Source organism: Homarus americanus, unplaced genomic scaffold (assembly GCF_018991925.1).
Source record: "Homarus americanus isolate GMGI-L3 unplaced genomic scaffold, GMGI_Hamer_2.0 scaffold57649, whole genome shotgun sequence".
NCBI lineage: Eukaryota > Metazoa > Arthropoda > Malacostraca > Decapoda > Nephropidae > Homarus > Homarus americanus.
The window spans coordinates 1-27,500 of record NW_024744745.1 but is presented as its reverse complement, the minus strand read 5'-3'; the positions used below and the strand labels follow the sequence as shown (position 1 = coordinate 27,500).

The 27,500-nt window shown below is 45.4% G+C and overlaps 1 long non-coding RNA gene across 1 annotated transcript in view; it reads right to left on the bottom strand.

Moving 5' to 3' along the window:
- LOC121878011 overlaps window positions 1-26,621 on the bottom strand; it is a 35,947-nt gene extending 9,326 nt beyond the window's left edge. The window contains exons 1-2 of the long non-coding RNA XR_006091081.1: window positions 26,282-26,621; window positions 9,249-9,332 (exon numbers count right to left, since the gene is read on the bottom strand). This is a non-coding gene — a long non-coding RNA (uncharacterized LOC121878011). The remainder of the gene's footprint in view (window positions 1-9,248; window positions 9,333-26,281) is intronic.
- Between the last annotated feature and the right edge of the window lie 879 nt (window positions 26,622-27,500).

Genomic DNA, 27,500 nt, shown 5'->3' with positions numbered 1-27,500 from the left:
TGGTACCTGTAAAAGCGGTTATACCTCATTCGTAGTTGAAAATTGCAAAGCGGCTGGTAAATTGCAGGTGCTGTGGTTGGGTACCTGTCTTCAGTTGGTAACCGTGTGCTGTGGTTGGTACCGGTCTTCTGGTTGTTACCTGTGTGCTGTGGGTTGGCACCCGTGTGCTGTGGTTGGCACCCTCTGTCTTCTGGTTGGTACCCGCTGTGGTTGGCACCGGTGCTGTGGTTGGTACCTGTCTTCTAGTTGGTACCCGTGTGCTGTGGTTGGTACCGGTCTTCTGGTTGTTACCGTGTGCCGTGGTTGGCAACGTGCTGTGGTTGGAAATTCTGTCTTCTGGTTGTTCTCGTGTGCTGTGGTTGGTACCCGTGTGCTGTGGTTGGTACCTCTGTCTTCTGGTTGGTACCCGTGTCTGTCTGTTTACATACGGAAAGTCGTATACTCATTGAAAAGGTCTTGTGCCGGAGAGCGACTTGGTGGTGACAAGTGAGGTGGTCATGGCGTGACAGAGGACGGACATCTGTTACCCCTTAGTGTGTATTATCTGCGTTTATTCACGCCAAAATCAAACATATATGTGTGTATACTACCCTGGTTCACACGCTACTGCATAAATGTCGTCTCCACAGATACCTCCCCCATGTCACAGAGACACCTCACGTGAGCTAGGAATTCACCCCAGTGATAAAAGGATCAATGTTCGTTAACACACAGGAGTCACGAACACCGCAGTCAATACCTGAACGAGTCGAGGGATGATGGATTGAGCAGACGAGGGCCAACGACGAGCTGCTCCTTGACGGTGGAGGCTGGCCAGGTGCTGGGAGAGTAAAGGAGGGCTGGCCAGGGCTGGGAGAGTGAAGGAGGACTGGCCAGGGCTGGGAGAGTGAAGGAGGACTGGCCAGGGCTGGGAGAGTGAAGGAGGACTGGCCAGGCTGGGAGAGAAGAGGCTGGCCAGGGCTGGGAGAGCAAAGGAGGGCTGGCCAGGCTAGAGAGAGTAAAGGAGGGCTGGCCAGGGCTGGGAGAGTGAAGGACGACTTGCCAGGGCTGGGTGGTTGAGGGAGGGAGGGTCGGTGAGGGAGGGTGGTCACACAGGTGAAGTGGCAGGTAGCTGAGGGAGTTAATACTGTACAAATGACAACAAGAACTGACAAACAAGAGACTAACACTGGCTCTCACACTCTCTGAACAGCTGAAGGCGGCTGGCCAACATGAGGCTGACGTCCGTGCCTCAAGTTCCCCAAGAGCTGCAGAAGGCTGACAACAGTGCCTCAAGTTCCCCAAGAGCTGCAGAAGGCTGACAACAGTGCCTCAAGTTCCCCAAGAGCTGCAGAAGGCTGACAACAGTACCTCAAGTTCCCCAAGAGCGGCAGAAGGCTGACAACAGTGCCTCAAGTTCCCCAAGAGCTGCAGAAGGCTGACAACAGTACCCTCAAGTCTCAAGAGCGGCAGAAGGCTGACAACAGTGCCTCTGCCCCCAAGAGCGGCAGAAGGCTGACAAACAGTGCCCTCAAGTTCCCCAAGAGCTGCAGAAGGCTGACAACAGTGCCTCAAGTTCCCCAAGAGCTGCAGAAGGCTGACAACAGTGCCTCAAGTTCCCCAAGAGCTGCAGAAGGCTGACAACAGTGCCTCAAGTTCCCTAAGAGCTGCAGAAGGCTGACAACAGTGCCTCAAGTTCCCCAAGAGCTGCAGAAGGCTGACAACAGTGCCTCAAGTTCCCCAAGAGCTGCAGAAGGCTGACAACAGTGCTTCAAGTTCCCCAAGAGCTGCAGAAGGCTGACAACAGTGCCTCAAGTTCCCCAAGAGCTGCAGAAGGCTGACAACAGTGCTTCAAGTTCCCCAAGAGCTGCAGAAGGCTGACAAGAGTGCCTTAAGTTCCCCAAGAGCGGCAGAAGGCTGACAACAGTGCCTCAAGCCTCATGACTGACAGAAGGTTGACATTCCTGCCACCAAGAGTTAAGAGGGCTGGAGAGAGAACCTGTGACATCAAGGAAAGGCCTGTGGTGTGGAAGATGTGTGTCCGGCAGTGATCAAGTTCCTCCTCTCCTCCCCGCCCCGCCCCACCCCGCCCCGCCCCGCCACCTTCACGGAGGATCACCACCAGGATCTTGTTTTCTCCGTCAGTGTCATTAGTGCCGGATCTTGGGTCTTGATTCTTTCTCTCAGTCTCTTTTTCTTTCATTGATTCTGCCAATTTATTCTTTCTTCGCTTTCTTCGTTTTCACAGTTTTTTTTTTCTTTTTATATTGCATTTTCTTGTTTTTCTGTTTATTTCTCTTCTCATTTTATCATGTGTGTTTTTCGTCTTCATTTTCTTTTTATCTTGTATTTTGTTTTTCTTTATATATTGTGTTTTCTTCGTTTTCTATCTAACAGGTAGTTCCTTATTTTCTTCTTTTTCTTTACCTTATATTTTTTCATCCATCAATCTTTCTATCCTGTATTTCATGCTTATTTATTGTATTTGTCTTTCTATCTTACCAAACCATCTTTCTTTTTATCATTTTATCTAATTATTTTGTTACTCAGAACACTCTGGGGTGTAAGCGACGTGTTTACAATGGCGGCCGCGTTCAGCTGACTCACAATACTCTCGAAGCCAGTTGCCATATATCCGGCTCTAAATACCTTAATACCTCAACCTCAAAAACTACATTAAAACAAGAAATTATTAAATATTTACGTATTTATTCTTCTTTTAACGTAAACATAAAGAGACAGGTGAATAAATAAGAGTGAACAGACCAGAAAGTAAACAAACAACACCCAGGAGTAAACAAAGGCACCTAGAAAACAAAAGCTTTACATTCACAATTACAAAAGTTGTGGCGAAACTCTGAGTGACAAAAAAAAAAACCTCACAGTTTTATCTTCGGTTTTTATAAAGGGTTTTAATTGGATTTATCTACGTAGAGACAGGAAGAGAAAAAGCTCCCCCTCCCCCCCTTTCCTATTTTGTTTTATATGACGTAAATCTCTTGAGTACAATATCATCGTACGCAAGAGTTTAATATTTCTTGAGTCCATGGGGTCGATACATTGTACTCAGGTGTTGAAGACATCGTATTGATGGAAGAAGACATTATCTCAGCTGTGGATCACGCTCACCCTCTCCAGCCCCGCCCCGCCCAGCCCCACCCTGCCCCGTCTCCTGCCAATCCTCCCCGCCCTGCCTCGTCTCGCTCTCACTCCACTGCCCCGCCCCCCCCCACATGTCCAGCCTCGCCCTCCTTCTTTTCAACACCCCAGCCCTGCCCCTGCCCTGCCCCGCCCCTGCCCCGCCCTGCCTTACCACTTCCGTCCTTTATCTTTGTTCCTCCTTTTCCTCTTCAATTACCTTCTTTTTCCACTTTCGTTATCCTTTCTTCTCTATCTCAGCACCTGTGACTGTTACTCTCTCAGCACCTGTAACTGTTACTCTCTCAGCACCTGTAACTGTTACTCTCTCAGCACCTGTGACTGTTACTCTCTCAGCACCTGTGACTGTTACTCTCTCAGCACCTGTAACTGTTACTCTCTCAGCACCTGTAACTGTTACTCTCTCTCAGCACCAGTGACTGTTACTCTCTCAGCACTCTGTAACTGTTACTCTCTTAGCACCTGTAACTGTTACAAAATTAATCTACTAGGTTTAATTCTCTGACGGTTACTCTACCAATCGAGTTTCTCCCAGTAATAACCTTCCCCCTCCTCCCTCCTCCCTCCTCCTCCCTCCCTCTTCTCCTCCCTTCCTCCCCCTCCCTCTCTCCCTCTCCCCAAAACCATAAAGTCCATAACACAGGTGGAGGTGGATGGAGGTCTCTTCCAATTGGCTGCTGTAGGTAAGGGAGGGAAACATTTGCCTTACACAAAACCCAGTTCCTGCCAGTAGACTTACACAGGTCCACCATGCAGGTAATCTATCCTCAGTTCGGTATTGCTGAGGTGGGGGGAGGAGGGATGGTGTGGGGGTGGGGAGAAGGAGGGGCGGTGGGAGGGTGGGGGGTGGGGAGGGTGGGGTGGTGGGGGATGGTGGGGTGGGGAAAGCAATAAACCTACGAGGACTGTGTTGGTTTATGGAGATTATTTGTGGTGAAACTTGGTGAAACTGTTGATTTATGAGTTACAGCTGAGGTGAAACAGGCGAATATTGACTAAGATATTAAGGAAATACTTATTTATTTATTTTATTTTTTTTAGGTATTGTAAAAGTGAAATAGATGAAAGTTTACTCAATTGCGAGGAAACTGGGGGTATATCTAGGGTGAAACTGGTGAAACTATGACACTACGAAACAAGTATTGCTGAGATAAAACTTGGCGAAACTTTTGACTGAACCATGACAAAGGGTGACTATTTCTCTCTCCTTCTACGAAACTCACTCAGAGAGGCGTGTGTTGACTCAGGTAAGAGCAGGTGTAATCATACTCCGGCACTCTACTCTTGTAAAAAGTTTATGATTACCTGAATATTTGCCCCTGGTTAAGTTCACTAGAAGATTGAAACTAACCTACCCTAACTTAACCTAACTTAACTTAACCTAACCTAACTTAACCAAACCTAGTTAATTTCACCGGATGATTGAACATTCTTATGCTAACCTAACCTGACTTAGCCTAATCTAACCTAACTTAACCTATCACTAATCTAAACTAATTTAACTTAACCTAATACTAACCTAACCTAACCTAAGCCTAACACTAATACTAATACTAACCTAACCTAACCCAAACTCAACGCTAACACTAACCTAACCTAACCTTCCCCTAGATGGCGTTAAGGTGTTTAATCATCAGATAAGATAAACTGGATTAAACTAATCTTCAGGTGATCCATAACAGATTAATTGAGATGAATTGTAGTTTAATCTTTGCTGAATTAAGACACGCTGCCACACCATCGATCATAATGTATTTTGTGTGAGGAAAAAACTTAAGGTGGATAACTCTGATTTTTCCTCGGATGATTGAGTGAACTGTCTCTCTCTCTCTCTCTCTCTCTCTCTCTCTCTCTCTCTCTCTCTCTCTCTCTCTCTCTCTCTCTCAATCTGTCTTTCTTTAGTTCATTCTCTGTCTGTCTGGCTGTTTGTCTGTCTTTCTTTTTTAAACTCATGTCTGTTTATTTCATTATGTCTGTCTGTGTGTTTGTATCTCTCTTTTACTCCCTGTCTGTCTGTCTGTGTGTGTCTGTATCTGTCTTTTACTCCGTCTTTATTTATTTCACTCTCTCTCTCTCTCTCTCTCTCTCTTTTACTCCCTGTCTTTATTTGCGTCACTGTCTGTCTGTCTGTCTCTCTCTCTCTCTTTTACTCCATTTGTGTTACTGTCAGTCTGTCAGTCTGTCTGTCTGTCCCCCCCTCTCCCTGTCCACCATTTCCTTGTTAGACCGCCGGAAAAAACTCAGCAAGGGATCCCGAGTATGAAGGTGAGGGTGAGGGTGAAGTGTGAGGGTGAAGTGTGAGGGTGAAGGTGAAGTGTGAGGGTGAAGTGAAAAAGTGAGGGTAAGTGTTAGGGGTGAAGGTGAAGTGAGGTGAAGGTGAAGTGTGTGAGGGTGGGGGCGGAGGAGTGTTTGGGTGAAGTGTGAGGGTGAGGTGAAGTGTTAGGGTGAGGGTGGTGAGGGTGAAGTGTGGAGGGTGAGGGGAAGGGAAGTGGAGGGTGAAGGTGAGGGGTGAGGGGGTGAAGTGTTAGGGTGAGGGTGAAGTGTTAGTGAGGGTGAAGGTGGGAGGGTGAGGTGAAGGGGAAGGTGAGGGTGAAGTGAGGGGTGAGGGGTATGTTAGGGTGAAGGGTGAGGGGATGCAGAGGGTGAAGTGTGAGGGGTGAGGGTGAAGTGTTAGGGTGAAGGGTGAGGGTGAAGTGTGAGGGTGAGGGTGAAGTCTGAAGGTGAGGATAAAGAATGAGGGCGAACTACAAGGGTGAAGTGTGAGGGGGTAGTGTGAGGATGAAGGCTGCGTGAGAAAGTTATCGTATTAGCTGTGGAGACTTAGCACCAGTGGTCGCGTGGTCACAGCAAATCATTATCAAGATGGCGTCGAGAAAACTTGAAGGGAGTGGGAGGAATACGACCTTCAGTAGTGTGTTAAGTGTGACCACCAGGGAGCCAGGAACACAAGATACTTAGCTGGTGTTTACATGTTGCAGCCTCGTGACACCAGGGAGCCAGGAACACAAGATACTTAGCTGGTGTTTACATGTTGCAGCCTCGTGACACCAGGGAGCCAGGAACACAAGATACTTAGCTGGTGTTTACATGTTGCAGCCTCGTGACACCAGGGGGCCAGGAACACACGATACTTAGCTGGTGTTTACATGTTGCAGCCTCGTGAAACCAGGGGAGCCAGGAACACAAGATACTTAGCTGGTGTTTACATGTTGCAGCCTCGTGACACCAGGGAGCCAGGAACACAAGATACTTAGCTGGTGTTTACATGTTGCAGCCTCGTGACACCAGGGGGCCAGGAACACACGATACAAGGGGTTATCACAGAGTTCATAACACAATACACATCTCACGCTGAGGGTTACTGTGATGTTATTCTACTCTCGTGTTTTCTCTGAGTCTTTGTGTTGAATCGAGCGATGTTCCCTCTTGTCTTTTGTCTGGGTGGTACACAGACTTGCCTCCCCTCCCCTCCCCTACAGCGACGGAGTTTTATTTTGTATCTTCACGTCTCTTTTCATCCCGCTCGGCTCTTAGCTAAAAGGGGTCAGGAGAAAAGTTAAGAGTGATGATATCGGGTAGCAGCGGGTTTGTGGGAAGCGGCAAACACCAACACTCTTTGTCTTCCCAGCTGGTGTGTGTGTGTGTGTTTGTTTGCTATGGAAGAAGACACGACTTGGAGTAACACTATACAGTATATAACTTGTGGAAACATTTTATCACTGTCTTGTGTTGTGGAGTTGGAGGTGATGAGTGACCTTCCATATCCTCACGTCCGCACTTGGTTCACCCGTCTGTTGGACCCTGTGTGAGGCGCGGAGAGACGGGGGCCGCTTCTACCGCTTCCAATATTTGTTTTGTTCTGTTGACTCGGGAAATAACCAGTTACCCCTAAGTTTCACCCTCACTAGTAACGTGCCAAAGAAAGTTTATTGACTTTTGTTGAAGATGACTAATGAAATCCTCGTGGGTCGTCTCAGGAGCCATTTAGCGTGAATAATCTTCTTCATTGACTTAACGCTGATCTAACTAACCCAGCACTAACTACCACTGTGATGGAGTAGCTAGAGTCGACCTGTCATCAGTGGTGAGTGTGATGTATACCTGCCTCCAGTAACTTGACCTTGGATGACCTTCAGTAACCGGTTAAACACGGGAGTTATCACACTTAATCAGTCTTTATACCCAAGCCGTGTGGAGGAGGTGCATTACTGTTTATTATACAAAACACGTATCCAGCATCCACTCCATCACCTCCTCTGGGAAATACCAAGAAATTTTTTTTAACTTTCGTGGTAACTCTTCTTTCTATAACCTTCTTCCCGCTGGACTTAAAATTTAACATCTGAGACAGTGTAAAAATGATTAATGAAGAAAATGAAGGATAAGTTTTGTTTGTTGCTCCGGGATGAATGTAGCTTAAAAAGAGAGAGAGAGAGAGAGAGAGAGAGAGAGAGAGAGAGAGAGAGAGACCATCATGTTTACATAGACCTTCAACGTTGACCCAAACTCACAACACAATTCATTTATTATTTTTTTTTTGCTACGAAAGAAAAAAAATAGAGTTAGAGGCTTCAATTTAAAAGACTTTGAGTGAACTGACTAATCAACACACCTGGATGGTATATACAGTAGTTAGGCCAGGTAATGTTGACCATGTGAGTATTATTTGTGTTGTGGATTGTTTGGTACAGTTGTTTCTGGTGTGATGTTGTGAGTTGTAGTGAGTTTGTTATTAATAGGAGTGATGTTGTGAGTTGTAGTGAGTTTGTTATTAATAGGAGTGATGTTGTGAGTTGTAGTGAGTTTGTTATTAATAGGAGTGATGTTGTGAGTTGTAGTGAGTTTGTTATTAATAGGAGTGATGTTGTGAGTTGTAGTGAGTTTGTTATTAATAGGAGTGTTGTTGTGAGTTGTAGTGAGTTTGTTATTAACTTCAGTAAAAAAAAATGTCTTTGTATTTATGTTTTCGTTGTTAATTAAGAGGTGGATTTTGAGCCTTCATCGTTAGTGGATATTTTAATCTTGTTTTTGTTCTCCAGTCTTGTCAGCTCTCTATACTGATGCCTTCCACCACTGTTGTCAGCTCTCTATACTGACACCTTCCACCACTGTTGTCAGCTCTGTCTACTACTGACACCCTCCACCAGTGCTGTCAGCCCTGCCCTATACTGACACCTTCCACCACTGTTGTCAGCCAGACCCTATACTGATGCCTTCCACCACTGTTGTCAGCTCTCTATACTGACACCTTCCACCACTGTTGTCAGCTTTGTCTACTACTGACACCCTCCACCAGTGCTGTCAGCCCTGCCCTATACTGACACCTTCCACCACTGTTGTCAGGACTAGTGGTACTCCTCATGTCACAAACTATAGTCATGTCAATAAACTGATGACATAAAACTCTTTCATGTCAGTTGTCAGGAGTTAAAAGCTGACAACAGAGCCGCTCACAACTAAGCCTTTAAAACACGTGTCGGATTTATCAGCTGACAAACAAATTTACTGCCAACTAAGCTTCATCGTGTGTTGGAATTAACAGCTGACAACAGAGCCGCTGACAAGTAAGCTTCATCGTGTCCCCGTCAGAAATTGGAGCATGACAGCTTATATTTTTCTTTATATCGACGCTCTCTGAATTGCCCGGATATTTGATCTCACGAAGCAATCATGACTTGAGCTGACACTTTCTTCCTGACGAAGCTGGCGTGATAAGACTAAGAGCAATTTGAAGTGTGTAAAGAATTGTTGTGTTAAAAATGTCTTAAGGATATTAAATGACTTTTGAATATTATTGAGGACGAAAGGATTAAATTATTGTTTGTTTGTTGATTATTGTCCTCAGTGGGTTAAGCCATCGTCCTGAAGGGTTTAAACCAACCTCCTAAAGGGGTTAAAACCATCGTCCTATAAACCATCATTTTCAAAGAGATAGGGTATCACAAATTAAACCATGATTAATAAAAAAATTCGAAGTATCCACAACAATAATAATAATAATAATAATAATAATAATAATAATAATAATAATAATAATAATAATAATAATAATAATAATACAACTACTATTACTACTACTAACAACAACAACAACAACAATATCAAATTACCTTTTCATTCGCCCAGTTCCCTCGTCAAACATCATCAGGTGACCCGGTGTGGCCTGGGAAGTAATGAAGACCTCAGACCTTCACCTAGGAACGAGAGAGACACAAAGGGAGAGAGACTTAGACACGCAGGCAGCTCACGTTATGGTTTTTATAATATACAACAACAATATGCAACGTGTCATTATGCGGTGGTGCCTGTGATGAACAACTCTTGATATTTATATAGAGTTTGAGAGTGTGTGTGTGTGTGTGTGTGTGTGTGTGTGTGTGTGTGTGTGTGTGTGTGTGTGTGTGTGTGTGTGTGTGTGTGTGTGTGTGTGTGTGTCAGTGTGTGTGTGTGTGTGTGTGTCAGTGTGTGTGTGTGTGTGTGTGTGTGTATGTGTGTGTGTGTGTGTCAGTGTGTGTGTCCGGTGTGTGTGTGTGTGTGTGTGTGTGTGTGTGTGTGTGTGTGTGTGTGTGTCAGTGTGTGTGTGTGTGTGTGTGTGTGTAGGTGTAGGTTAGCGTGTGTAAAGATCAGCTAATATCCTACAAGATCTTTTATGATACACGCTCTCTCTCTGTCTCCTTACACACACACACACACACAAGATTCGTGCCCTGAAGACGTTAAGACGAATGCTATTAATTACAATCTTGTATGTTTACTTTTGTCCACTTCCTGCTGATGATGGTGGTAATACTGTGGTGGTGGTAGGTAGGTGTGGTGGTTGTGGTGGTTGTGGTTGTGGTTGTGTCCGGTAGTAGTGTGGTGGTGGTTGTGGTGTGTCTAGTAGTAGTGGTAGTGGTAGAAATATTGATATCACACACACACACACACACCCACACACACACACACACATTTCGATCATTAGTGATTTCATTTGTTTTGTGACGTGAAATACTGGTTTGTTACTTATTTGCCTTAATTAATTCTTCAGTTTATTTATCTTAGTGGGAGATAATACGTGTGTCTCTCTGTTAGTGGGAGATAATACGTGTCTCTCTGTTAGTGGGAGATAATACGTGTCTCTCTGTTAGTGGGGAGATAATACGTGTCTCTGTTGAGTGGGAGATACGTGTCTCTCTGTTAGTGGGAGAATAATACGTGTCTCTCTGTTGAGTAGGAGATGTCTGTCTCTCTGTTGAGTGGGGAGATAATACGTGTCTCTCTCCTGTTAGTGGGAGATAATACGTGTCTATCTGTTGAGTGGGAGAATAATACGTGTCTCTCTGTTGATGGGAGATAATACGTGTCTCTCTGTTAGTGGGAGATAATACGTGTCTCTCTGTTGGTGGGAGATAATACGTGTCTCTCTGTTGGTGGGAGATAATACGTGTCTCTCTGTTGGTGGGAGATAATACGTGTCTCTCTGTTGGTGGGAGATAATACGTGTCTCTCTGTTAGTGGGAGATAATACGTGTCTCTCTGTTACTGGGAGATAATACGTGTCTCTCTGTTAGTGGGAGATAATACGTGTCTCTCTGTTAGTGGGAGATAATACGTGTCTCTCTGTTGATGGGAGATAATACGTGTCTCTCTGTTAGTGGGAGATAATACGTGTCTCTCTGTTAGTGGGAGATAATACGTGTCTCTCTGTTAGTGGGAGATATACATGTCTCTCTGTTAGTGGGAGATAATACGTGTCTCTCTGTTGTGGTGGGAGATACAGTCTCTTTCCTCTGTATAAGCCTCCCCTTAAAAGAAAGTTATCCTCTAACTCTATAACTTTCTCTGCTCCGTAAACTCACCTAACTTACTGACTTTACTTTTTCACCCAATATAAAAATTCCCAGAAAGTTATAAAATATATATATATATGACGTTTCATCTTTGATATTATAGTTACTTATATCTTAAATATATTTGTCTTTTCTTAATATTGTTGTATAATCTTTATATCATTATTTTTTATTTATTCATGTATAATAAGTGTATGGGGATTATTGAAAAGAAAAAACGTAAATTATATTAGATTAGTTGTCTAAATATCAACCGGAAATGATTGGCATTTCGGACGATTTTCTTTGTTTTCTTGTTAATAAGGAATCAAATATCTCCCATTTAAGTGTTTATATTACCTGAGTATCGAAAAAAAGGACTGATTTATACCTCAAAGTATTCCTCTTAATCTTAACTTCACACATAACATAATATACCATTTTATTCTAATCCTTGATCTAGATATTAATTTTTATATTATTTTATTTGCCAGGGTTTAACAGATATGTATAGCCAAGTTAAGTATTTATCAACAAACTAACGCAATAAGTTCTGGGGGGGTGGTGGGGGTGTGGTGGGGTGGTGGGGGGTGGTGGGGGGTGGTGGGGGGGTGGGTGGTGGGGGTGGGTGGGTGGGGAGTTTAAACACCATTTCCTCTCATTATACACCGACTGATGTGTTTGTGTCAGGAGGGGATTATAAATGATAGTGAGCCAGTATTAATTATTATAAATTACTGTTAAAATTTTGTTGAATTATTTATATGTTAATTTTACTGTTAAAGATTATATATTCATTTCCAGGTGAGCTAGACTATAGGGTGCCGGGGTGAGGTGTAAGGGGTGAGGTGTAAGGGTGAGGTGTAAGGGGTGAGGTGTAAGGGTGAGGTGTAGGGTGAGGTGTAAGGGTGAGGTGCTAGGCTGAGGTGCTAGGGTGAGGTGCCAGGGAGGGTGCAGTGACAGTTCTTTCCTACTGTGTAAATTAAAAATAAATCTGAAGGGTTTACAGACTCTCACCCTCCCAGTCACATAACACTGCCGGACAAATAACCTAGCCTAACTTAACCTAACCTAACCTAACCAAACCTAACCTAACCTAACCTCACTTAACCTAAACTTACTTTTAATCGCAGTTAGGTGAGGCAATGAGAGCTTAATTTAACCTGAATAAATTAATTACGGTATATTACCTAATAATGGCCCACCTGTCCTGTAATAAAGCTACACCTGGAATAATATATTACATTACTGTTTACTCACACACACACACACCTTACACACTTACACACACACACACACACACACTTACACACAGATGCTAAAGACAAAAGACATCTAAACGTCGTGAAATAAAGAGTAGATGTAAAATATGTGGAGGATGGTGGCAGTATGTGGAGGATGGTGGCGGTATGTGGAGGATGGTGGCGGTATGTGGAGGATGGTGACAGTATGTGGAGGATGGTGACAGTATGTGGAGGATGGTGACAGTATGTGGAGGATGGTGGCGGTATGTGGAGGATGGTGGCGGTATGTGGAGGATGGTGACAGTATGTGGAGGATGGTGGCAGTATGTGGAGGATGGTGGCAGTATGTGGAGGATGGTGACAGTATGTGGAGGATGGTGACAGTATGTGGAGGATGGTGACAGTATGTGGAGGATGGTGGCAGTATGTGGAGGATGGTGACAGTATGTGGAGGATGGTGACAGTATGTGGAGGATGGTGACAGTGTGGAGGATGGCGGTATGTGGATGGGGTATGTGGAGGATGGTGACAGTATGTGGAGGATGGTGACAGTATGTGGAGGATGGTGGCGGTATGTGGAGGATGGTGGCGTATGTGGAGGATGGTGACAGTATGTGAGGATGGTATGTGGAGGATGGTGACGGTGTGGAATGGTGGCTGTATGTGGGGATGGTGACAGTATGTGGAGGATGGTGACAGTATGTGGAGGATGGTGGTATGTGGGGATGGTGGCGGTATGTGGAGGATGGTGGCAGTATGTGGAGGATGGTGGCAGTATGTGGAGGATGGTGGCGGTATGCGGAGGATGGTGGCGGTATGTGGAGGATGGTGGCGGTATGTGGAGGATGGTGACAGTATGTGGAGGATGGTGACGGTATGTGGAGGATGGTGGCGGTATGTGGAGGATGGTGACGGTATGTGGAGGATGGTGGCAGTATGTGGAGGATGGTGACGGTATGTGGAGGATGGTGACAGTATGTGGAGGATGGTGACGGTATGTGGAATGGTGGCGGTATGTGGAGGATGGTGGCAGTATGTGGAGGATATGGGTTGTGGGGATGGTGGGTATGCGGAGGATGGTGGCGGTATGTGGAGGATGGTGGCAGTATGTGGAGGATGGTGACAGTATGTGGAGGATGGTGACAGTATGTGGAGGATGGTGGCTGGTATGTGGAGGATGGTGACAGTATGTGGAGGATGGTGGCAGTATGTGGAGGATGGTGGCGGTATGTGGAGGATGGTGGCAGTATGTGGAGGATGGTGGCGGTATGTGGAGGATGGTGGCAGTATGTGGAGGATGGTGGCGGTATGTGGAGGATGGTGGCGGTATGTGGAGGATGGTGGCAGTATGTGGGTATGGTGGCGGTATGTGGAGGATGGTGGCAGTATGTGGAGTATGTTGGCAGTGTGTGGAGTATGTTGACGTGTGTGGAGGATGTTGGCAGTATGTGGGCATGTAGCCAAATCGTACCTGTTTGTACAGTCAAAAATCACAAGAATTCTCAGTAACTGAGAACACATTTAGTGCAACAAGCAAAACTTTCTGTGTATGAAGTGAGCGGAAATTGATGTTCCCTAACGGAGGAGGGAGGAGGAGGAGGAGGAGGAGGAGGAAGAGGGAGGAGGAGGAGGAGGAGGAGGAGGAGGAGGAGGAGGAGGAGGAGGAGGAGGAGGAGGAGGAGGGAGGAGGAAGAGGGGAAAGAGTAGGAGGAAGAGGAAGACAATTCTTATTATCATTTTTATTGTCTTTTAGGAATATGTGTGTGTGTGTGTGTGTGTGTGTGTGTGTGTGTGTGTGTGTGTGTGTGTGTGTGTGTGTGTGTGTGTGTGTGTGTGGTTGATACCTAGACTATCACAGGGATTAAGTCGTCGTACTCAATGTATTAAGTCATTGTACTCTCGTGGTTAATTCATTGTACTCAAGGATTAAATTATCGTACTCAAAGGGCTAATATAACATACTAGGAAAACTAATCTTACTCAAGGGGCGAATAATCTTACTCAAGGATGAACTAATCTTACTCAAGGGCGAATAATCTTACTCAGGGGCGAATTCTTATAAGGGATGAACTAATCTTACTCAAGGGGCGAATAATCTTACTCAAGGGGCAAATAATCTTACTCAAGGGATGAACTAATCTTACTCAAGGGGCGAATAATCTTACTCAAGGGGCGAATAATCTTACTCAAGGGATGAACTAATCTTACTCAAGGGGCGAATAATCTTACTCAAGGGGCAAATAATCTTACTCAAGGGATGAGTAATCTTACTCAAGGTGTGAACTAATCTTACTCAAGGTGCTAGTGCTCATACTCAAAGGGTTAACTCCTCGTATTGAAGCTAGGTAAAAGGTTGATGAAGATGGCTGTCGGCAGAGGCTTCACCAAGATACACAGAGACAAAGGTTCACGAGTGGAAATTCTAGACAAGTGACACGCTGAGATATCGTCCAAACACGCGTGAACAAGTGTTTGTGTGAGTTGTTTGACGGTAGTGGGGCGGAGCAATACACACACACACACACACACACACACACACACACACACACACACACACACACACACACACACACACACACACACACACACACACACACACCACACCACACAACAACACACCACACACACACTCCTATTGAGATGGAGAACAGACGAGCTTGAATGAGAGGCAGAGGTGAGAATGTCAGGAGGAGGGAGGGAGGAAGGGAGGGGGAGGAGGAGGTAGGTGTTGAGGTTCGTGAAGAAGGTGGTGAAAGGAGGGAGAGGAGGAGGAAGGTGAGAGAAAGTGAGGAGGAAGAGGTAGACATGAGGAGATGCTGAAAGAAGAGAGAGAGAGAGAGAGAATATATATCTACACACGCTGATTTCACACACACACACACACACACACACACACACAAATACCAAACATATTTCTTCAAGGCGCGGTGGCAAGCTTACACGTGAACAGCATAACAAACACAACGAGAATCGAGAGAGAGAGAGAGAGAGAGAGAGAGAGAGAGAGAGAGAGAGAGAGAGAGAGAGAGAGAGAGAGAGAGAGAGAGAGAGAGAGAGAGGGGAACTTATAGCACATAGTTATTTACATTTTGGGTTGAGAACACGACAGCCAACCTTCTGTTTCTGCCTGGTCGTGTAATGGTTTGGCCTGGCTCTCTCTCCCTCCTCCTCCGACCACTTCAACACCAATATTGTGAGGGTGAGGAGCTACAGGTGGTCACAGGTGGTCAGGAAATGGTTAAAAGCTGGTCACCAAAATGGCTTCAGGTGGGCAAACGTCGTCACAATTTTTAATGGTTATAACAAGCTCAGTGTGTGTGTGTGTGTGTGTGTGTGTGTGTGTGTGTGTGTGTGTGTGTGTGTGTGTGTGTGTGTGTGTGTGTGTGTGTGTGTGTGTGTGTGTGTGTGTGTCCTTATTCTTGCCTTACCAAGTTCTCTCTCTCTCTCTCTCTCTCTCTCTCTCTTCTCTCTCTCTCTCTTTGTACTACAGGTGTATAACTGCCTCTGTACCCATGACACCTGCCCTCTACCTTCCACTATCACGGTACTGCCACCATCACACAGGTACTGCCCACCATCACACAGGTACTGCCCACCATAACACAGTACTGCCACCATCACACAGGTACTGCCCACCATCACACGGTACTGCCCACCATCACAGGTACTGCCCACCATCACACAGGTACTGCCCACCATCACACAGGTACTGCCCACCATCACACAGGTACTGCCCACCATCACACAGGTACTGCCCACCATCACACAGGTACTGCCCACTACCACATCAAATCAAGGAGTATTTCAACAAACACTCAATTGAACGATTAAATTCATAACAATAAAACAAAAACAAACAAGGGTTTGTCTTTGTTTTCTCTTGTTTATAACCTGTAAACAAGTCCAGAAGGAAGTCATAACTCTCCTGGTTACTAATTCCGGGTTAACAGGTGGTCGAGGCAGTTTAAGAGGTGTGGTAACATCCCTCACCTGTACCATTCATCACTGGGTGAGTCTACCTGTAATTAGTGACACCTTGAGGTCAAGCTTCTTATGATAAGTCGTGTGTGTGTGTGTGTGTGTGTGTGTGTGTGTGTGTGTGTGTGTGTGTGTGTGTGTGTGTGTGTAGAAGGTCATCATAACATTAGGTCAAGGTCAAATTTCCTCAATCAATTCCATCTAAGTAGTGATTAAAGTACCAGCAGAACATTATATCTACTTATAAGAGCTGTGTTAAGTAAGAAAAGTGGAGCTGGGTAATGACCTTCCTTGCAGCCCTCCTACAGCCCCCCTACAGCCCTCCTCCACATCACTCACCTGAAGAAGGATTTTTATACGTCGTAATCACGGAATCCTACCCGGTAGTTGAGATACACAAGGGCTTATAAAACACTAGGGGCTATTGATCGTCTCGGGACCTCCACCACCACCACCACCACCACCACCACCACCAGTCTCAGCGCCTTCGTCAGGGTGTATAACTATTCCTACAGGTCATTGGGATTGTTTTGGGGGAGGGGAATAATTAACACGGTGGTGGTAGTGGTGGTAAGTGGTTGTGGTTTAAGTGGTGGTAGTTGTGATAGTAGTAACTGAATTTTACCCAGACAGCAGCTAGTTTATTGTACACCCCATAATAAGCCTGTAAACGATAGCTCAAAAGGATTACAGAGTCGAGGCCACAAAGAGTGTTTATCAGACGAGTATAGCGTTGAGTGTTACATAGTATTTCAGTACATTGTTTGTTTAGTTCGGCACATACAAGTTTGTTTAGTTAATAGATGCGATGTGTGGATACAGCAAGTATTGCAGCTAATTTGGCAACAGAGATAAAGTATAGTATGTATGGGGTCTGTCCCTAAAGGTTCTATTTATTTGGATGGTGATAGGTGGTAGGAGGTGGTAGGTGTTGGTGGTGTGGGAGAGTGGTGGTAGAGGTAGACGGTGGTGGTAGACGGTGGTGGTAGGTGGTGATGGTGGTAGGTGGTGGTGGTGGTGGTAGACGGTGGTGGTAGGTGGCTATGAATGACTATTAGTGGTGGTAGTGGTGGGTGGTGGTGGTAGTAGGTGGGTGGTGGTGGTAGTAGATGGTAGTGGCAGTGGCTATGAATAACTAATAATGGTGGTAGTGCAGATAGTAGGTGGCGGTGGTCGTGGTAGCTGGTAGTGGCAGTAGTTATGAATGATAGTAGTAGTAAAAGTAGTAGTAGTAGTAGTAGTAGTAGTAGTAGTTATAGTAGTAATGCAGTTGAGTAATAAAAGGCCCCAAGGAAACAACTTAACAACCTATAATGAGGTTTTCCCCCACCCGTGATAATGATCGTCTGGCGTGATGCCCTGATTAGCATTTGTTTACACGGTGTCAGCTAACTTAATTCAAATAACACCAGCTGATGTTTTGGGTCGTGTTTATACTGTGTTAAGCTCTCTGTGTTTACCTTCTTCCACTTGACGCAGCGGATTTGTTTTTACGACAGAGGTTTTAACAATTTGAAGTATGGCTGGGGGCTGTGTGGGGGCTGAGATACGGCAGCTTCCCCTCCTTCCTTCCCTCTTGACACACACACAGACCCCAGGAAAGACGACCATCACCCTGATTAAACCCGTGGGAAGAGAGAGCTATAAATAATAACACAAGAGCCATATTGAAGTGAGGGAGGAGAGAAAAAGATGTTTGCTGCTCTCTTTTCTCTCTGTCCTTCCTCACGACTTCCTCCTCACACTTCACGACCCCTTATCTCAACTTTCACGACCTCCTCCTCGACCTTCGACTGCTCTTGACCTCATGACCTCTCCTTGACTTCGACCTCCTCTCGACCTTCGACTGCTCCTTGACCTTCGACCTCCTCCTCGACCTTCACGACCTCCTCCTCGACCTTCACGACCTGCTCCTCGACCTTCGACCTCCTCCTCAACCTTCACGACCTGCTCCTCGACTTCACGACCTGCTCCTCGACCTTCACGACCTCCTCCTCAACCTTCACGACCTGATCCTGGTCGTGGTGGTGGTCGAGAGTAATGTCAGAATGTAGGTGAGTGTGTCAGAGGTGTCAGGAGGGTGTGTCAGGAGGGTGTGTCAGGAGGGTGTGTCAGGAGGGTGTGTCAGGGTGTATTAGGGAGTGTCAGGGGTGCGTCAGAGGTGTCAGGAGGGGTTGAGGTATCCAGAAGTGCCAGGGGGTGTGTCAGGGAGTGTCAGAATGTATCAAGGAGTATCAGGGAGTGTCAGGATGTATCAGGGAATATCAGTGTGTCAGGGGGTGTATCAGGAGGTGTATGAGGGAGTATCAGTGTGTCAGGGGGTGTATTAGGGGTGTATGAGGCATCAGGGTGTCAGGGGTGTATGAGGGGGTGTATGAGGAGTATCAGGGTGTCGGGGGTGTATCAGGGGTGTATGAGGGTATCAGTGTGTCGGGGGTGTATTAGGGGTGTATGAGGAAGTATCAGGGTGTCAGGGGGTGTATCAGGGGTGTATGAGGGAGTATCAGGGGTGTCAGGGGTGTATCAGGGTGTATGAGTGTGGTGTGTCAAGGGGTGTCAGGGAGTATCAGGGAGTATCAGTGTGTCAGGGGGTGTATCAGGGAGTGTATGAGGGAGTATCAGGGTGTATTAGGGAGTATCAGGGAGTGTCAGGGAGTAAGGCTATACCCAGGCGGCCTCACACGTCTCCTCTCCGTCAAGGCTAAATGATTTTCCGTCAGCAATATTTACCTGAGAGTCATGCGTTTTGTCAATACACAGTGTAAACATTGGCTATTATTAAAGGGATATTCTCCTTCCTTCCTTCCCTTCCTTCTTTCTTTCTTTTCTTCATTCATTCATTCATTCCTAGGGGTCCCAATCCCTTCCTTCCTTCCTTCCTTCTTTCTTTCTTCATTCATTCATTCCTTCTTTCATTCCTTCCTAGGGGTCCCAATCCCTTCCTTCGTTCCTTCTTTCATTCCAACCTAGGGCTCCCAATCCCTCTCTTCCTTCTTTCATTCCTTCCTAGGGCTCCCAATCCTTCTTTTCTTTCTTTCCTTCATAGGGCTCCCAATCCCTCTCTTCCTTCCTTCCTTCCTTCCTCCCTCTCCCACTCCTTTCCTCCTTCTGTCTTCTAGTTCCTTCTCCCTTCCTTCCTCTCTCAACCCCTCTTTTCCTTCCTTCAACTTTTCTCCCACACTCTCTTTCTCTTCCTTCTCTCCTCCTCCCACTCTTCCTGCCTGCATCCCTCCCTTCTTCCTTGCCCTCTCTTTCTTCCTCTCACTCTCCCACTCAGCTTCCAATTCGCTGTTATTTTGGTCAGGATTAAAGGAGTCACCCAGGATTAACTCGTGGATCAGGAGAGGAGAGAAGAGAGAGAGAGAAGAGAGAGAGAGAGAGAGAGAGAGAGAGAGAGAGAGAGAGAAAATATATAGACGTTTATTTACATATATATTTAAACAGGCCATTTTCATAACCATAAATTATACAAAATTATACAATAGTAAATTATTCATTCCATATTAAATTATTTAAAAAGCGAAAAAAACCTCACCCAACTTTACCCAACGGTTTTACTGAGAGAAAAAAGAAAGAAAGTGTACCTCAGCCCTCCCTCTCTCTCACCACGACAACATGCTTGATGGGACTTGTCGTGACTGCGTAATGTCAACAAAACAAAGTCGGTTTGTCTTCGCCTAACTGCCCCTCGCTCTCCTGGTGTTAAATCTCGCCAAGAACTTCTTCAGGTAGGTCCTTGTAGAAACACCAATTTGGGAGGTAGAGTTTTGGGAGGTTCTGGTGAGAGGTAGAACAAGGCCTAAGATGTGTGGCTGGGAAAAAAAGGTAGAGTTTTGGGAGGTTCTGGTGAGAGGTAGAGCCAAATTCCAAAAGACCTCGGCTGTAATCTATCCTCAAAGGAGATCTAATTGCTGTTAAGTGTCTGTTGAGATCGTTCCTAAAAGTGGCAGCGAAACAGTAACAGACTCAGATGTATGTCACTCAGAACAGAACCACTCAATAATATGTCACTCAGAACAGAACCACTCAATAATATGTCACTCAGAACAGAAACCACTCAATAATATGTCACTCAGAACAGAACCACTCAATAATATGTCACTCAGAACAGAAACCACTCAATAATATGTCACTCAGAACAGAGCCACTCAGGAACGCGCCAAGCCAGCATCACTCCCGCTATATTTGTCAGAGAATTTACATATATATTCAACACTAACTGGTAGGGCAAGATGACAATATCCCCATCAGCACTTTAAGCTAACGCCAGCCTAAACCAGAGAATTAATCCAAGAATTACCGGGGAATTTGCCCACAAGTGACCTCAAGAGCTAGATCAAGAATTTAATCCACGAATCACCAGAGAATTAGTCCAGGAATTACAAGAGAGAATTTATCCACAAGCGAGTTCAGGAATTAAGAGTTAGAAGGAGAATTTAATCCATGTCTTAAAATTACACTAAATACCTCAGTAATAAAGTCAGTGAAAATAATAAAAGTAAAAAAAAAGAAAGAAAAAAGGAATTATCATCACTATGAGAATTAGCTTGTCATGTGTGTGTGTGTGTGTGTGTGTGTGTGTGTGTGTGTGTGTGTGTGTGGTGTGTGTGGTGAGGGCGTGGTTCTCTTCTCACTACACACACCTCCAACAGTTGGGGGTCTGCCATGCTGTGAGGATAATGTGTGTGTGTGTGTGTGTGTGTGTGTGTGTGTGTGTGTGTGTGTGTGTGTCAGAAGCAGGTGGGCAGATATTTTTGGGTGTTGGCTCAAGAGAAAAGTGGTAATTAATTTACAGAGAATAGGTGAGGGGGAAGTGAGGGGCGTGTGAGGGGCGTGTGAGGGGCAGGTGAGGGGACTCTGGGTAGGTGAAGAGACAGGTGAGGGCGTGAGGGGAGGAGGGAGCAGGTGAGGCAGCAGGTGAGGGGGGGCAGGTAGGAGGGGCGGAGGGGGAAGGTGAGGGGGCAAGAGGGGGAGGCGCAAACATCTTAATCACAGAAATTCCTTAACACTAAAATAACACTGTTAATATTATTGTCATATCTTATTCTTAAAAATTATGCAACACTGCAGTAATAATATTTCAACGTAATATCTGGTCTATTACACGACACGGAAGTATAAGCTTTACTTTAATGTAACACGGATTTAATAATCTTTGGTTTAATGTAACACGGAATTAATAATCTTGGATTAATGTCACACTGAATTAAATTTAACCTAACACGGGTATACTAATCATTCCTGTAAAAGTTGTGTCTAAAACTCTTAATAATTATGACCAATTAGGGAGGTAAAACTATTACATGTAACAGCGTAATGCTAATCAGGACTAGTACTTAACACAGAGCTTGTAGGGAGGTAGGGGGGGGAGGGAAGGAGGGGAAGGAGGGAGGGAGGGAGGGATGGAGGGAGGGGAGGGAGGGAGGGAGGAGGAGGAGGAGGGAGGGGAGGGAGGGGAGGGAGGGAGAAAGGTAGGGGAAGGAGGGAGAGGGAAGGAGGAGGGAGGGAGGGAGGAGGGAGAAAGGTAGGGAAGGAGGGAGGGAAGGAGGGAGGGAAGGAGGAGGGAAGGAGGGAGGAGGGGAGAAAGGTAGGGAAGGAGGGAGGAAGGAGAGAGGAAGGAAGAAGGAGAAAGGTAGGGAGGGAGGAGGGAGGGGGCCCACAGAAAAAGGGTAATTGAGTCTCGTGAGGCAGAGTTGCTGGGCCCTAGTATTGAAAACACCCTGCTGCCTCTGCACCACTGACACCCTGCTGTCTGCTGCACCCCCTGCTGTCTACCCTGCTGTCTCTAGGCTGTTTCCTCTGCTGCCCCCACCCTCTGGCTGCTAACCCCTGCTATGCCTCTCTGCTGCCCCCACCCTGCTGTCCTCCCCACTCCCTGCTGCCCTACCCTGCTGTTCTACCCTGCTGCCTCTACCCTGCTGCCTCTACCCTGCCCACCCTGCTGCCTCTTTCTGCTGCACCTTTCTGCTGCCCCCACCCTGCTGCCCCCCAGCTCCCTGCTGTCTCCCCCCCTGGCTGCCCCACACCCTGCTGCCTCCCACTCCTGCTGGCTGCCTCTGCTGCTCCCCACCCCTGCTGCCTGCTCTAACCCCTGCTGTTCTGCTGCCTCACTCTACCCCTGCTGTCTCCCCACCCCTGCTGGCTGCCTCACCCCTGCTGCCCCCACCCTGCTGCCTCACCCTGCTGCCTGCTGCCCCACTCTACTCCTGCTGCTCCCACCTGCTGCCCCACCCTGCTGCCCTCTACCCCTGCTGCCTGCTCCTGCTGCCCTCACCCTGCTGCTTTTCTGCTGCCCACCCTGGCTGCCTCCCACCTGCTGCTACCCTGCTGCCTCTGCTGCTTTCTGCTGCCTCTACCCTGCTGCCTCTCTCCTGCTGCCCTGCTGTCTCTTCTCATCTCTCTCTTTACTCACCCTCCTCTGTTTCTCTCCTCCCTATATCACCCCCTCTCTATTTTCTCCTCTTTCTCACCCTTCCTCCCCTTCTTCACCGTCAACACACCTCACACCTTAGCCACCAAGACACACACCTATCATGTTACCTCACACTAATGTATCACAGGTGAACACGGGTGAATCGCTAGAGGGACCTGGCCGGGGGGGGGGGGTTGGGGAGGGTGGGGAGGTGGGAGGGGTTATTTATTAGCTCAACCCTTGTTTTTACCCATGATAGCATAAACCCTTAACCTATATACCATGATATAGTTTTTAAACCACTGAATTAACCCATGATAGCTTAAACCATCGAATTGTAATGTTACGGTCACACACACACACACACACACACACACACACACACACACACACACCTTTAATAACATAATGTCACCAGGGTTTACTTAATATAAACCTATAATAGTCTCTCTAATTCACTCGTTGTATAATTCCCTATCATTAGACACTTAACTACTACGGGTTTTAACATCTATAATCTCAGTATAATCTCACTATAATCTCACTATAATTTCACTATATTCTCACTATAATCTCACTATAATCTCACTCTAATCTCACTCTAATCTCACTATGATCTCACTCTAATCCACCAGAAATTGACCCAAATCGATTCTGTAATAAAAAAAAACAAAAAAAAACAATAAACTTGATAAATAAAGAAAAAAATTACGATAAAGAAAAAAAAAAGAAAAAAAATGAAAAGAAAAAACTCTTAACTTCTGCAACATTTTTTCCCTAATATGAAAGAATGGGTAAAAAATTTTCGTTCATTTTGGGGGGAGAATTTGACCTTTGACCTTATAATACCCTGAAATGAGGTCAAGGTGTTGTTTATGAGTATTGGGTTATGGTTCAGTGTTAGTAAGTCGGAAGCTGATTGGTCCAGAAGGTAATTTGGAAGCTGATTGGTGCGGAAGGTAAGTTGGAAGCTGATTGGTCTAGAAGGTAAGTTGGAATCTGATTGGTCCAGAAGGTAAGTTGGAATCTGATTGGTCCAGAAGGTAAGTTGGAATCTGATTGGTCCAGAAATGAGGAAGTGATGAGTAAGTATTTATTGTATGAGGGAAGGAGATGAGGAAGTGGGTGAAGGAGGAGAAGAAGGAAGAAGCAGAGGAGGGGGAAATATGATAAAGGAGGAGAAGTAGGAGGAGGGAAAGAAGACGAAGAAGAAAACAAAATAAAAACATGTGGTCACTTACAGAATTGAACTGGTAACACTTTTTTGACCTTCACCACGACCATAACCCTTGACATACATACATACATACATACATACATACATACATACACACATACATACATACATACATACATACATACAAACAACATACATACATACATACATACACACAAATGGCCACCCACTCTACTGATAATATACACACGATACCAACTGACATACTGATAGAAACTGTTAATTTAGTGGAATATACAGAATATATTGTGTGTGTGGTGGTGGGAGGGGGAGGGGGGGGGTCGAACCCTTGAGGGGGAGGAAGCTAGTGTTGAGAGCCACACGGGAGAGCCACAGAGCCACCCACCAACATTTACTGTGCCTATATATCTATTGTTGGACAGCCACAAGTAAATCTAAACGATGTATCAACTTTGGAAAAATAACAGGACAAGATTTTCAACTTCGTAATACAACTTTACTTATGACAAAAAAAAAAATACACGGGACTTAATTATCTGTCGAAAAAATGTTCCCAATAAAGTGACAGACAAAAGTAAATAAGACAGAGAGAGAGGCAGACAGACAGACAGACAAACAAACAGACAGACAGACAGACAGACACAAACAGACAGACACAGACAGACAGACACAGACAGACAAACAAGTAAGTACCTCAACACAGTATTTTGTCAGCTGCTGAACCTGTAAGATAAATTCTGCCGTCACAGTTGAATTACTTCCTCTCTCTCTCCGTCTTTCTCTTCTATATTGTTGCTATTTGTATTTTTCCACAGGACGGACTGGCCCATTATTTACCCCCACCCTGCGTCCTGTATACCATGAGTCTCCTTCCTGTCTCTCCTCCCACAGTATCTCTCCTCCCTTCCCCCCACAGTGTCTCTCCTCCCTTCCCCCCACAGTATCTCTCCTCCCTTCCTCCCACAGTATCTCCTCCTTCCCCCACATTGTCTGTCCTCCTCCTCCCACTGTGTGCGTGTGTTTTCATTTCCTCAGGTGTATTCAAGTTCATTTGGGGAAAATTTCAAATACCTGCCGACGTCTCTTTTAAAAGTTCTCAATCCCGTGATGAGACTGTCTCTTTCAGCAGTCTTGTAAGAGGCCAAATACTCTCTCTCTCTCTCTCTCTCTCCGTTTATGCCTCAGTACCCCTCTCTGCTCTCCCTCACTTTCCATCTCTACCCTCCCTCTGCCCTCTCACTCTCTCTCTCTCTCTCTCTGTACATAACCACCAAGAGGTCTTCCCTCCCAAACACTGCAGGTCGGCTTACACACAACAAAGGCGTTCATCATCCATGTTTAAGTTCTTCCCTTCACTGCCTGTGTGTGTGTGTGTGTGTGTGTGTGTGTGTGTGTGTGTGTGTGTGTGTGTGTGTGTGTGTGTGTGTGCGGTCAATAACCCTTGGCTCACAACAGGGCGAGAGATTGTGTGTAAGCTCTTAAGGTACAGACAGACCTAAGTGTTGTGTGAACTTGCGACAGCCTGAAGACTTCCTTGTGTGTTCCTCCCCAGAGATCTCAGTGCTAAACAGACCAGAGAACATGCCTCATGGTTTCTTATCTTGACTCAATTTATAATTTATACTTCCTATAAAAACAAATAAACCTTTATATAGTTATTAAAGTGATATAAAAAAAGGCAAAAAAATTCAACATTGTATTCACCCCAAAAATTCCTGACAATAAAAAATTAAGGAAGGATTTGTATAACGAATTATATATCAGTGAAAGATAAAGTTAATATATAAAATAATAACTTTTACGAGAGAGAGAGAGAGAGAGAGAGAGAGAGAGAGAGAGAGAGAGGCATCAAGTGACTATTGCCTCCTCCTTGATTCCTTCTCTTCTATCCTCCTCCTCCTCTTCCATCTTTCTCTTCCTCCTCCCTCCTCCTCATCTCTCCTCTCCTCCTCCTCCTAACTATCATTATCACCGCCTTTAAAATTCCCTCGACCCTCACACCTCCAACTTGGCGTTCCTCCCCCTCCCCTGTCCTCCTCCTTCCCTCCTCCCCTTCCTCCTCTCCTCCTACCCTGGTGATCAAAGGCTTTCTGGAGTAAATAATTCCGTCTTGGAGTCTTCCTCGCCTTCTTCTGTTCCTGACGAGAGGGAATTGGGAGGAGGAGAAGGAGGAAGAGAGGGAATAAAGCTATGGAAGGAGGAGGGGTAGAAAGTGGATTAGAAGGAGAAAGAAGAAGAGGATGAGGATAGGGAGAAGAGGAGGAGGAGATGAGTTAGATAAGGAAGATTATAGGAGAGACTCTACCTATCCCCTATCCACTCTCTCCAGCAGACTATCCGGGACGTGGGGAATATTAATGAATCAACACACACACACACACACACACACACACACACATTCTGCCAACCCCTTTAGTACGATGACTTAATCAAATTTTCTAATCGGGTAAATACAATTATCAAATCAATTCACTAAAGGCATCCAAACACTCATTCCTCTTACCAGTAACTGAAGCTATCTGAAGGGGAGATGAGAGGACCCGGCAGGAAGTTATCTGACGAAGGACACTCTACCATCGTCTACCGGGTCATGTAGGGTTAGACAGGTATTTGTGAGAACCATGTTGGATTTTTTTTCTTCAAAGGTCATGGAGAGAAGCAGGTCAGGTCAGGTCAACACAGGGTTAGTCACTTGTTTGGTTGCTATGAGGGCGATTTTATCCATTACATTGTCTGGAAAGTGAGATAAATTAAGATTAATAACCGATACTTAACATTATTTTCATTTATTTCCTATACACATAAAAAAATTAGCATTACTAATAATGATTCTGGTGTGCGATTAACGAGGGAATGAGGTAGTTAACGGCGGTCACCTCATCTCGTGTGGTGAGAATGAGGACACACATACCTGGCATACTAACTAGTGGAAGGAAGGATTTATTTTGATCTTAAACTACACTATCCATAAGGGTCATGAAAGTCCGAGCTAAAGGGACAGGTAACTTGGCCCAATGATACTTAATTCGTCGTATTTTGTATCGAAAGTTTCCCTCCTTAAATTTCCTTCTGGTATGTTCTCTGTCTTAGGGAGAGAAAGATTGAGAAATACTGGAGATACATTTCTCAAGATGTTTTGATGGGAAATATTGACGTCACCTGAAGATTGTCCCTTAATCACCCCAACCTAACCTAACCTAACCTAACCTAACCAAACTGTTTGAAATACGGGTAGAGAGAGAGATAGAGAGAGAAAGAGAGAGACACTGTGTGTGTGTGTGTGTGTGTGTGTGTGTGTGTGTGTGTGTGTGTGTGTGTCTGTCTGTCTCAGGGGCCTCAGGTGACGTAATTAGGGCCCACCAAGGCAGACAGTTATGAAGCTTAATGAAGACAAATGCCACAATAAAGGCTAAATGAAACGCCACAATAAAGGCCAGGTAAAACGCCACAATAAGGCTAGGTAAAACACCACAATAAGGCCAGGTAAAACGCCACAATAAGGCTAGGTAAAACACCACAATAAGGCCAGGTAAAACGTCACAATAACTCTGCTCCATCATAACTAATTATTCTCCTCTAACTAAAGACTTTTTTTTTTACATAATTAATCTAAAAAAAACCTCAGAAATTTGAAGAGAGAAAAACAAAGGATTAAATTATGAGTATATCGTTAAGGTGAGATGATATAGGCGGAAGTGGAGGTAGAGTAGTAAGAGAAGATG